At 38.1% G+C, this 12480-nt stretch overlaps 1 long non-coding RNA gene across 2 annotated transcripts; it reads right to left on the bottom strand.

The window, feature by feature from the left end:
* Positions 1-3507: 3507 nt before the first annotated feature.
* Positions 3508-10694, bottom strand: LOC118562266. 2 transcript variants are annotated; one of them, XR_004930550.1, is made up of 5 exons: positions 10350-10694; positions 10204-10224; positions 9048-9327; positions 4563-4665; positions 3508-4300 (listed from the first exon to the last, which is right to left on the bottom strand). It is a non-coding gene; the product is annotated as an uncharacterized LOC118562266 (long non-coding RNA). The 2 variants fall into 2 exon arrangements; XR_004930551.1 differs by having other exon boundaries at positions 10204-10221.
* Positions 10695-12480: the final 1786 nt, after the last annotated feature.

Here is a 12480-nt window from a genome sequence, read left to right as displayed (position 1 = left end):
CGCGCAACGGATTTGGCCAGTGTCTTTTAACACAACAGGGCAATTCAATTGCATTTTACTGGTAACAGCCAGGTAGGTGTGGTATCAATACCAGATTTGTCTGTATTCCCTTATCTGCTCTCGATTTGGGCCAAATGTTCCACTGATCCTCTGATACTGTTGCAGAATTGTACCGAATAAGGAGTCAGGCCACTTTCACACTGCAGGCCTAGCTAATGTGAGCTGAACTTTGGCCAAATCTGCATCTCCTGTACTTTCTGATACATTGAAAGATCTATATATCTATTTGTCTGGTCAGCGTGGAGACTAAGATGAGAAACCCGTTGCTGTGAAAGTGAATGGTTGTTATAAGTGCATGGAGCTGAAAAGAAGAAAAACATCTGCTGCTGCTCTGTGCTTCAAGTAACGGAACTGAGGGCAAAATGTCGAACCATAAAGGCTTGATGAAATTCAGCCTCATTCACCAATGAGTTTATCGATCTACAGTGATAAACCCATAGATTAATGATAATCGGGTGTTTTCATTGTTGGACGTGAATCTGATGATTCATATTGTGCATTTTGTAATCAGTCAAGAAAAAAAGATTTTGTTCTGCTGTTTTTGAAGAACTTGTGCTTGCAAAAAACAACCATATTTCCCCCATTTAAAAAAATATTTTTAATTCAACATTATTTGATCTAAAAACTAGTAATTCAAAACAGAATAAAAAGTTAAAGCTGGCAAAATGTGAAATGCAGATGCACAGAAACTAAAAACTTCAAATGACATCTCAAACTGTTTTAAGAGAACATTAAATAAGTGAAATGGCCTTCATGTTATGTAAAACTACTGGAATCTAGAGATTTTGCAACAGAGTGCAGTTACCCATCTTTCCATCTTCTAGCTCACTTATCTCTCATGGCCCGGGGTCACAAGGGATACTGGTGCCTAGCTCCAGGGTTCAATGGGCGAGAGGCAGGGTACACCCTGGACGGGTCAAAGTGCGTTTACCTCTTTTGAAATCTGTTTTTCAGATAAAAACTGATGTGCCAACCTGGGCAAATGAGAGGGAGAGTACAGATTAATCAGGTCTGACAGATCCTGGAAACCCATGCCATGAAAACATTAAGAAACAGAATTTTAAAATCTATCTGAATGGGAGCCAGTAGCCAATTAATTGTTGCTTAAACTGGAGAAATGTGGTCTCATTTTCTGATAAGTTCAAAGAAGAGCAGCAGCATTTTGGACCAGCTGCAGTCAAGTCACTAGAATTTTGTAAAGCCCAGAGTGATGTGCAGTAATCTAACCAAGTTATAATTAACGCATAGATTAAAATCTTCTTTCAGCTGCCTCAGTTTGAAAAAGATAGATTTAACCACAGATTTTTAATTGTGCATCAAAGTTAAGATTATTCTCAAGTCTTACACTCAGGTCTGTAGCAGTATGTGTCAGATATTTACTTTAAGTCCCAGATCAACACTGATGTTAGAGACATCAAGGCTGCCAAACAATATAAACTTTTGAGAAGTTTATTTTTAGACCAACTATTCTCCTTTTTAGTGTCACAAAATCTGACTGTGTTCTGCCTAAAAAAGAAAGCTAAACAATGGTTTCTCATAACTGACTCTTGAGGAATAGGGTAAAGAGTGAAAAGAAAGAGGCCAAGAATGGAGCCTTGAGGCACTCTGCATGAGTTGTACACTTTTAATAAAATAAAAACAGCAGTTCTCCATTCTTTAAAGTAGTGTAATAATACTGTCAACTTATAACTAATTAATCAGTATTATTTAAATAGCTACCTTTTTATTTATGTTATAACCTACTAAATGATCCACAATGTGTTAACACTTCTCTTTCACTTTTTAACAAAAGTAATGCATGACTACTTCCATGTCGGGTTGGACAAAAATGATATGGGGCTGACTGAACCCTCTCAAGGGTCCAGTCAGCCACCCCCCCCCCCCCGCCCCCCCAGAAACTTAACATAATCTCACTCCTAACTTTTGATAAGACTAGAGGTATGCTTAAGTCCCCAAACAGGTTAGTTTTACTGTCTTGTAACAACATAAATATCTGATTAATATCAGATATTATTTGGTGAGTTTGATGGGTACACAACTCTGCTTATTATGCAGTTATTGCAAACAGGCCATGTTGCAAACCCACATTTCTAGACTACGCTAATTTTAGAAATTGGTTCCGGACTTCTGGGACTGTCAAACCAATGTAGTCATGTGCAACCTCCGACCCATTTGAAAACAATTATCCTGAAACATTACTCTACGATCTGACATCCTAGCTCCTAGAGATTTAAAAAAATAAATATCACCTTATCTTCTTTGCAGCTGCTACTGTGATGTCATCTCCCTCTAAGGACCTTCTCAAAAAAATAAAAACACCCACTCAAACCGGCCGGAAACTCCACTTGTTAAAGAATTTACCTGGCTGCGGTCACCCCAGGTTCTTTTGCTGAATAATGTGGTGTTTCTATTGTAGACGTCTGTAGTACTAAAAACACTCTTGAAACCGAAACTATATTTTACCATATTTAATCTAAAGGCAGAGGGATGTTTACAGCTTCAGTACTGGGCTCTCATGCCCAAGAATGCAAAGGGAAGATTTGCGGACGCCAGAGAGAGCCCAGTTCATTCCTCACACAGACCAGTTGTGTACACCAATTCACGGGCGTGCACAGTATGATATCAGTGTTCCGTTCATCACATTGGTGGAGAAGATAATACTATAATGTAGACGTGTTCAAGCTGACACATCTTCCCCTAGTCAGTCATTCTGTCCAATCTATGGTAGACTCTGTGCCTCCAGAGGCTTTTGTCTATCTGTAATTTCCATGGTAACTGATAACAAGACGGCCTGTTAGTTCTTCCTGTGTCATTCATGAAGGCTCGCCTTACCCGATTCGGAGATTTGCAGCAAGGAAGAAAACAATTATCAGAGAGAAAACACTTATAATATGCATTTATTTATTACAATTGGAATTCCAAAGGGAGAAACACTTACAACGTTACCATAAAGCTTCATTTAGTATATTACTGAAGTCCCCCTCCACAGCCATTGTAAGAAATTTGTCTGCTCGATACAGCCCAGCGTCCCAAATTTAATGGACTGAGCTGTCATGAAACGGGGACAGATTGATCCAGTATTCAGGCCGGACAAAAATAATGATATTTCAAAAGGGATTTATTAAACAGAAAACAATCAGGTGGAAACAAGAGGGGCATCAAGCCAAAAATGGGAGGACTGTGTCCAAAAAGATGTGAAACTGAATGACTGGCAGGTGAAAAACAGATAAACTAAAACAGTTTCAGGATAAATCAAGACAAACCCAACCTAAAACAGAAACTAAACCTATGACAGAATTGGTTAAAAATGAAGAGAATCACTAAACCAAAACAGAAACTTAAACTAGACTAATCCAGAACCAAAATAACCATAAAGACCAAACCTAAGCTCGAAAACCAAACTAAGACTAAACAGAACACAGGGAAATAATAAATTGAAAATGAGCTAATACTAAGACAGGAGAGAGAACTAATTAATCAAATAACAAACATAAGCCATAACAAAACCCAAATCATGACATGAGCAGCCTGTCCCGGAGTGTTCAGGGAGGGGTCTCCAGGGGCTTATCCACTCACAGGCAAAGCAAGTGCGTTCTCCCACGTCAACTTCAGGGACTAACTTTTAATTAATAGCCCAGGTGGATTTTTAGGAGTTAACCAAGATAAACATTAAGAACCATAAAAAGGCTTTCCAACCTGTTTTGAAGCCATTTTGAAAGGTCCCCCATAAAACTCCGATGTCTCTTCGTGCCTGGTCTCTACAAGAGCTTGAATGAATTGATTGCTTTTTGAGTGAGTCTGCAAAACCCCCACCTTCTGTAAACTCCAAGCCACATGTTGGTAATTAAAACATAGGTACTCTTATTGCTTTTATAAAAATGCCTGATTAATACAACAACTGATTATATCTTTCCATAACACCGATTTTGCAGTCCAGTCTCTGTAAATCTCATAATCCCTAACACAGTAGACAGTAAAACTGATGTTTTTTTGGACTGGGTGTTCAGGTATGTATTTTGGGCCAATCAGGCGTAGTCTCCCGTGTGCATGCAAAGGATCTTGGTGATGGTGAACTGCGGCCCGCTGTACACCTAGAAGTTGTTGTAGAACCAAACGTACTGACTGACTGAATTGGACTAGGCTTGACACATCAATGAGACCGTCTTTCTCTCCAGAGCTGAGTACCCCCGCTCTGTCACAGTGTATGGGGTGACGTTTATCCGGAGAATGTCCGGACCAACTGTAGAGACAGAACATGGATGCAGCCAATCAGAGACGAAAAGCCCAGGCACACACACAGTTCTTTTCACAAGCAGCCATTTCCTTTTTAAGTTCCTCAAATACTTTCATGCTACAACCACAAAGTTAGCTGTGTTTTATTGGTATTTTATGCCATTTTTTTGTGATAAACACACGATTGTCTACGAATACAAATCTGACAGATGCAATTATTCGGGCTACATTTGTACAAGCTTTGCATAATATCGTGCTGCCATACGTACTGTATTGGCCCCTTCCCGTTTTCCAGGTTGCATCGCACCCACATTGTGGACCCTTCCACCGGAGACACATCGCTCAGCTAAAGGTAAGGCTTAGTGACGGGGACTGCATTAAAGACATAGACAGGAAGAGCTACAGATGAGGAAAGCTGTTACCTAAATAGATAAATAATTTTTATTATACTGTGCGTGGTTTAACCAATCCACACATTGAGACCTTTTTTAGGTGATACTTTATCTGCTTTTAAGCATTTTAAGTGGCTGATCATGCTTTCATTTTAAGTACTGTTCGGTTAATTGTTCTTCTCTGAGATAACTTGCATCAGATGCAAATTTTAATTTTTAATGCCACTAGAATGGACAGTCTCTAGAAATGTTTGAGTATTTTTGCAGACTGCGCTTGATTGTAGACTGAATAACTGTTCATTAGCTCTGAACTCAGTGTTGAGAATCCTGTATTGACTCTGCATTGATTCTATCAAAGTACAACTTTGTTGTCATACGATATAATGTAAAAAAGGTTCCAGGGGCAGGAATGTTTTTGCAAAGCAATGCCTTTACAGCCAAACTGCACACTAATCAGGGTGTTTCTAAGGTTGTTTCAGAAATTGTATAAAAGGCACTGGTGCTTGACAGGGGGCTTTTTAAAATAAGGTCACAATTGACTTTCCTTTGAGAGGAAAATGCTCAAAAACCTTTTTTTGATCATTTCAGCAAGTACCAGTTTCCGGTGCCCAGCCTGGCCTGGCGTGGCAAGTGTTTCCCTGCCCAGTCCGACTCACCTTTACCTTTGAGCATCTGACACACCGCATCTGCACTCCAAGAACATTACAGATCTGGAAAATGGTGCCACTGAAACTCAACTGTTTTCTGTCAGCTTCAGATCGAATTTATTAAATCATGGATGATATGAATGAAGTGTAGGATTTTGCAGCACTGTTTAAAAGGAGAACAAGCAAAGACACACAGTGAATGACCCAGACAGGAAACCATACTCAGTACAACACCTGTGCTATTATTTATTTATTTGTAACTATATATTTTACTTTAATTAGTATTTGTTGAACTTTCTCTTAAAAGTCATCTCAAACATAATTTCTAACTTTAGTTAGATTTTTATGCAGCACATTTCCCATTAAGTATTAGTGTAGTGAACAATACACACAATACACTATTATTTAGAAAAACGTTTATTTGCCTAATAATTCATGAGCATAGTAATATGTTTATGATTGATGTGCCAAGAAAAACATACCTGTGATGCCAAAGAAAAACAAAACACATGGCTTTCACATGTATTTTGACAAATACTGATCTGTAAAGCAAAATGTCTAAACATGTATTTGACCCCCTGTATTCTGCTTTCTTTAAATAAAATCCAGAGCAGCCAACTACCTTCAGAAGAAGCCTAATTAAATGGAATCCACCTGTGTTTAATGTCATTTCAGTATGAATCCAGCTGTTGTGTGGAGGTTTGTTGGAGAACAGAAGTGAGCAAAATGCATCAGTGAGACCAAGGAATACAGCAGACAGGTCAAGGAGGAAGTTGTGGAAAGGTTTAAGGCAGAGTCAAGTTATAAAGTAATACTTGGAGTGGTTGCAAATATTTTTAGAGGCCAAAATAACAGCAGCTACTTTGGGCGAGACAGACACAGATGGATAGTTGGAGGCGCGCACATGAACAAACACTCTGAAAGCCGCAGGCTGAGATCAACAACCTGTCTGATAACACACTTATATACACAGCAGCATAAAGGTCAAGGGTTTTAGTCTCCCCCACTATTTTTACAATCAATTACTCTAGTTTGCTTTTACGTCATCCATTGTTTAAAAGGGCCTATTTACTGGCAGGAGGAACTCCTCCAAAACCAGATAGCAGTAAGTAATTTTTATTTATGTCTGCCTAAATGTTTATGTTCAGCTCTTGTGACAAGTCTTGTGTTTTCTATTCAACTAGTGATTTTGTGAGAACCTCTGGCCTGCAGGTCACACCAAAGCAGGCCAAAAAGAAGTGGCGGGATGTGGTGAAAAAATATAAGGTAAAATAACAAAACTCCCTGCATAATATTAGCTCACATTATGTATTATTCTCACCACATTTCTGGTATTACCTGAGAAAACTCAGGGTTGAAGGATATTGTACAGATTAACTAAAATGACAAACCATTTGACTTGATGGTCTCAGCTTGACTTCCTGAAGGAGCAAACTGAGAGCGATGAGGAGAGAGAGGGCAGCCTTAGCTAGGGAGGAAGCAAGGGAGAGGGAGGCTACGGAAAGGGCCAATAAATATTTGTCCCCTTTTGAAAAACTTGTTGACAAGTTATAAATAAAATCTATACATGTTTTTAAGTATACATCTAAGTGAGTTTCTTCTGAGTGAGGACACGAAGAATTGAGAGGAGAAAGAGAGAAAGATGTAACATGTTCAAAAAAATTATTAACATATGATTTAAAACAAAGAATTAACTTTTATAAACACCTTTAGACAAATAGACAACACCCAGAAACAAACAATTGAAAAATAATAGGAACGGAAATTAATTTACTGATTATTTAATGTATTTTTACAGGAAAATTTTTTTAATGAAGCAGCATGTGTACATGACAACAACTGATCTAGGTTAGGTCAGATGTAGTCATGTTCACTTAAACATGCAGCCAGCTCTGCTGGAGCAGAACTGGGCTGCCATTCTGGCTCGGAGGCAGTTTCCAGACAGCTGTCTTCGGCCACAAGATGGCCTTTCTCTACTGGGTCGACCTCCTCCTTCACATCAAGCTGGTCACCTGCCTCTATACTAATATTGTGGAGGATGAAGGAGGCACTGATTACTTTTGGGGCAAACGCTGGGCGGACCTCCAGCGCCCTAAAGAAGATTAAACGCCACCGCGTCTTTAGAGCACCAAAGGCATGCCCAATAATGTTTCTCGCCTTGGCGTGGTGCCTGTTGTAGCGTGCCTCCACTTGGACTGTACCAAATATAAAATAACCTGTAATTTAGGTAATATGCTGATATATCTTAATCTTCTATCCAATTCATATAATCTATGTATCAATTGTGTGTCATTGTTGGCTCTATTTAATGACAAGAAGGTAAGAGATCCTACTGGCAACTGGCTGGCGATAGGGCGTCAGGAGGGTGATCAGGTACCGGAGACTTGGGAACCCACCATCGCAGAGTAGAAAAAAAGCCCTCTGGTGGGTATTAGGCATTTTTATGCAACGGAGAGCGCAGCAGTACCAGTGAGTCATGGACAGAGCCGACGTGGTCGAAGTAAACATTCAAAATCTTTCTCCGTGTGTCACACACATCCTGCAGGATGATTGAGGGGAAGAATTTTCTGTTTAAATAACATTTCTTTTGTGGGTCAGCATGTGGAACAATTCGCACATGGCACTCATCAATGGCACCAACTGCTGCTTTGAAGGCCTCGTTCCCGGCAAGGCGGGCAAAACCAGCACCCACTCCCTCCAAATCTTGTCTTTTTGGGAAGAAAATACATTTTTGAATGGTCCCCATCAGGGAGTGTATAACTCTGTGTACCACCTGGCACAGAAGGGCATCCTAAAGATGACAGCTGTTGCACTATAGGATGCACCGCAGGCCAGCCGGTAGAGGGTCACCAGCACCTCTATCTCCCGTGGCCATCCATGGGCCTTCTATACCTGGGTAACATGCAGATTAATATAGTTCTCAGGAAAGAAAAAGTAAAATGTATATTCCTGTAAAACTGGTCAAGTATAGTAAACGTAACAAATGGCTTCCCTTCTCTAATATTAACTATAGTATTTTTTATAATGTAAAGATTCTCATTGTAAGATGTATTGATTATTTTTGGCATTTCACTGAAAGAATGAACAGAACTAATTGCACATAATTTATAGATCACTGTAAAGGTGGGCAGACATAGAAATTACTTTTCCTTCTTAATAATCAATGCGGTGGTCAATAGGTACAACAAAGTAGCTTAACCCTACTGCCATACTGTTACTAATATGTTAAAATTGTGTTTTCATTTCAATGATTTATAGAGAAATAGTCACAGTTTCAACCTTATCACTTGTTTAATACTATCCTCAATGTTTTTTAAAGATAAAAGTAGGAAACAGGCTGTCAATCTTAAAATGCCTACCAGTTGGCACAGATGGGCTAGCAAAGCAACACAAGTCAGTCAGATAAACAGAAAACAAATGAACGTTTTGGCGAATTAAAACAACAAAAAAATGCCATCAGAACCAGCGGTACTTCACATACGACTAGGCCGATAGAAGGGTACTACATACCGTCTAACTTTAGCCCTGGCTGCAGTTAGCCTCGGAGGTCTGCGGTTTATTGGTCTACTCAACGTCGGACTTGTTTTTTAATTACACACCAACTCTGTAAACCAGCCATACAGTGCAGCTTAAAAGTATAATGTTCTCGTTTCAAAAGATCTGAAAACATACTTTTAAAGAACAACAGCAGCAGAAAAGGTACTTTTTAACTTACCACTGTGAGCTCTGTTTGCGCTATCCAGAATCAAGCTGCGGCCGTGGTGCATTCTGGGAAAGCGGCCAGTCGTCTGCTCTGATGCAGGCTTGTTTCCGGGGAGCCAGGCCTTGGCCAGTAGTTGTGAAGCTTTGCCGGTGAAGCCGCCTCCCTCCCTCCCTGTCATTGTTTTAACATTAACGGCTGCGGTCAGATGGACGAAGTGGAAAAAAATAATATGAAGTAGAAAAATGCGAAGTGGAAAAAGGGTAGAAGGAAATAACAAGGGCAGGCAAAAATTCTGTGGGTAAAAAAACAGTTAGAAACGTTAGAGGCAGAAATAAATCATTGTTTCACAAATAGAAGAATGTTAAAATAAAAGAAAAAGAAATTTTCATGGTGGAGTAAAAACATGCTTTAAAAATTTTGTGGTGTAAATCAGTATGAAACAAAAATAAAAATATCTTTTAAAAATGTTGGTATGAATAAATATGAAACAATAAAAAAAAGTTGCAGTGGAGATACGGAACAAAAAAACCCCACTTGCAATAAATACACAAAGACAACATAAAGAATTCAATAAAAATGTATAACAGAAAACAAGTGGGTTAAATATAAGTCAGCATAAAAGCAATAAGAAAAGTAAAAATAAAAGTGGAAGTTAAAATCTATATTTTTGATGAATAATTTATCAATTGTTGAAGAAATATCATCTTTTTATTATTTTGTCACATCGGCACACAAATTCATATTATTGGCTTATTATATTATTGACTTTTGCAAGCAATTTTATATTATTAAGTCCTTCATTTATTTCTGTATGGTTTTTTTTAATTATGGCAGGATTGCTCCTCCATACATGTGAAGTTGATGGAAACATACTCCAAAAGATATGGACCTGTAACTGTTATGAATAGGTCACAAAATATTTACTCAAGAGGAATGAAGGTGACTAATATAACAAAATAGGAAAGGTTCTAGTAGGTGTAAATAGTTGTATTGCATGACAAGTAAAAAACAACAACTATATATATATATATATATATATATATATATATATATATAGCTTCATTGACATAGCTTCATTGAAATCCCAAAGCCCCCGACTTGTTATATTCTGCATAAAATATGATGCATGCACATACTAAGACAGATTCATAATATGCTGTCTGCTTACCCCTCGCTTCAAATATGTCTGCTTCAGGAATCAAAGTCCAGTTTAAAGTCCCAAATCCAAAACATAAAAATAAAAAACAGATCCTCAAATTAATTGAAAAGTTCTTGACTTTGACCAATGTTGTGTATTTTTTGGGAATAGTTTACCTGTGATGAGGCTTGCTCCTGCAGATGGATGAACACAAAAGAGCAGAAGAAAGGCAATCACCAGATCCATCTTCATTTACTATCTTACTACCAGAACTTCAACTTAAGTTTAGTCTTCTTCATTTCTGTCCGTCTGCCAGGTGGTCAAATCAGTTCAAACAAATCCAGACCAAATCTACCTAAACGTCGCAAGATGAGTGTCAGAAAAGGTGGACATTAAAAAAATAGATTTAAGAAAAAGAAAATCAGAGAGACAAGTCTCCTGTTGTATCTTCTGAAAAAGACTGTGGGTGTGTGACAGCCAGAAGGAGGAGCAGTGAGAAAGGAGGAGAAAAAGACTGCATGTTTGGGAGGGGGCAGTTAATCTGTTAAGAGCAGTCCTAACGATAAGAGAAGAGGCTACATCGATCACAGGACATCCAATTGCCCGAGTGCTTCTCATCGTAAACGCTGAAAAGAGGGAGATTTCACTCATTCTTTTATTACTTAAGCTTTCGATATCATCATTACAAAAGTGTTACATAGAAATGATCCCCCCTGCTAACTCGATCAGGGACCATTTAAAACATTATTCTCAGCTCCACCGGGCGGCAGTGTTCTAACTCGTTGCAAAGCAGCAGACATTTGTTTGACATCTAAGATCTGTATTGAATAAAAAAGTAAAGATGAAAGCTGAGAATTGTATTTTGAATACTTGGATACATGTGACATCCTTTGAATTAGATACATTACCTCAGTTTGGAAGACATGACTTTACCTTTTCAAATCCAGCCCTCTCTCCTTTAAATCAATAAGCAGAGCACAGTTGGAACAAAAGCAAAATCGGTCTTGAACTGTGAAAAAATCCTTCTGTATTTTAATCAGAAATGATGTTCATCATTATGAGGAAGGGGCACTGAGATGGGGTATTTCAATTCTTCATTTGTCAGATTGAATAAAAAATAATAGAAAACTACTTTTCTTTGGCCAGTTTTGCAGCTGCTGCTGCTTTAAAACTCAAACTGTCTTTCTTTGCAGCAGCGTGAAATCAAACTGAAAAATCCGACTTCGAACATGACCGCATTTAATCAGTAGGGAACATTTCCTATGTCAAGAAAAATTGTTACAAAAATGTAAAATAAATGGAAGTAAGTTAAGTTTTTAATGTATTCATCCATTTTTAAATGTAATTTTACAATTTTTTAAGTAAATTAAAGTGTATTTAGGAGGAAAGAAAACCTAAAAACCATCGATGTGCTCCTTTCAAACTTGAAAGGTGAAATTATGACTTTTATGTCAGTTTTACATAAGGTTGTGTTATTCTTGAACAGCTGGTGAAATTATCTTTCAAGAGTTTTTTATTCTTTTTACACCTAATAATTTAAACTTAAATTTAATTTTATGGGGTGTTATTTCTTTTCAGCAGTTTAATTAAAAATATAGTGCAATCAGTACCCAAATGTTAAAGAAAATATCATGCCTTTTAAAAGAAATGTTGAAGAGGGATTAATTTGAGCAACGCTGTGTGTTTGTTAGCATTTACATTTGGAGGGTACTAATATGGGACTTTATCACCTGTTCTGGGAAGTATGACCTCAGGAGGATGTTGACTCTGCTCTGGGTATGTTCCGGGTTCCTTTTACAAATTTAAACGTATTTAGACATTTTAAAACAGGGTTAACAGATTATGTTAGACAAATTGGGCACTACCTAGTTTTAAATGAACATGTATGTTGGCAGCATTTTAAGCACTTGTTAATCTTTACAAAGCGCGTGTTCATTACTGACTAAGAATGAGTCGAGAATGATCAATCATTGATTGTATTTTGCAGCCTCTAACAGGTTTTTTGGATGGTAAATACATTGCCCTGTATTAACTCTGATTTCCATTAACTCTGATTGGCTTATCTCTTCATGTTGAAGAAAAGCTTCCCCACAACATGATGCTTCCTCCACCATGTTTCACTGTCATTTTTGATTTGTCATTTTCACTGTCATGGGGATGGTGTGTCCAGGTGGATGTGTAGCAACTGTAGATATTAATCCCGGCCTGCTCCTGCTTATCTCTGAAGACCCACCTTACCCCGGTTTAAGATTTGGCAGTAAAGGAGAAACAATGATCAGAGGTAAACATTTAAAATATGCACATTTA

Source organism: Fundulus heteroclitus, unplaced genomic scaffold, assembly GCF_011125445.2.
Source record: "Fundulus heteroclitus isolate FHET01 unplaced genomic scaffold, MU-UCD_Fhet_4.1 scaffold_849, whole genome shotgun sequence".
In the NCBI taxonomy this organism is placed as follows: Eukaryota; Metazoa; Chordata; class Actinopteri; order Cyprinodontiformes; family Fundulidae; genus Fundulus; species Fundulus heteroclitus.
This window is presented reverse-complemented; position numbering and strand designations above follow the sequence as displayed.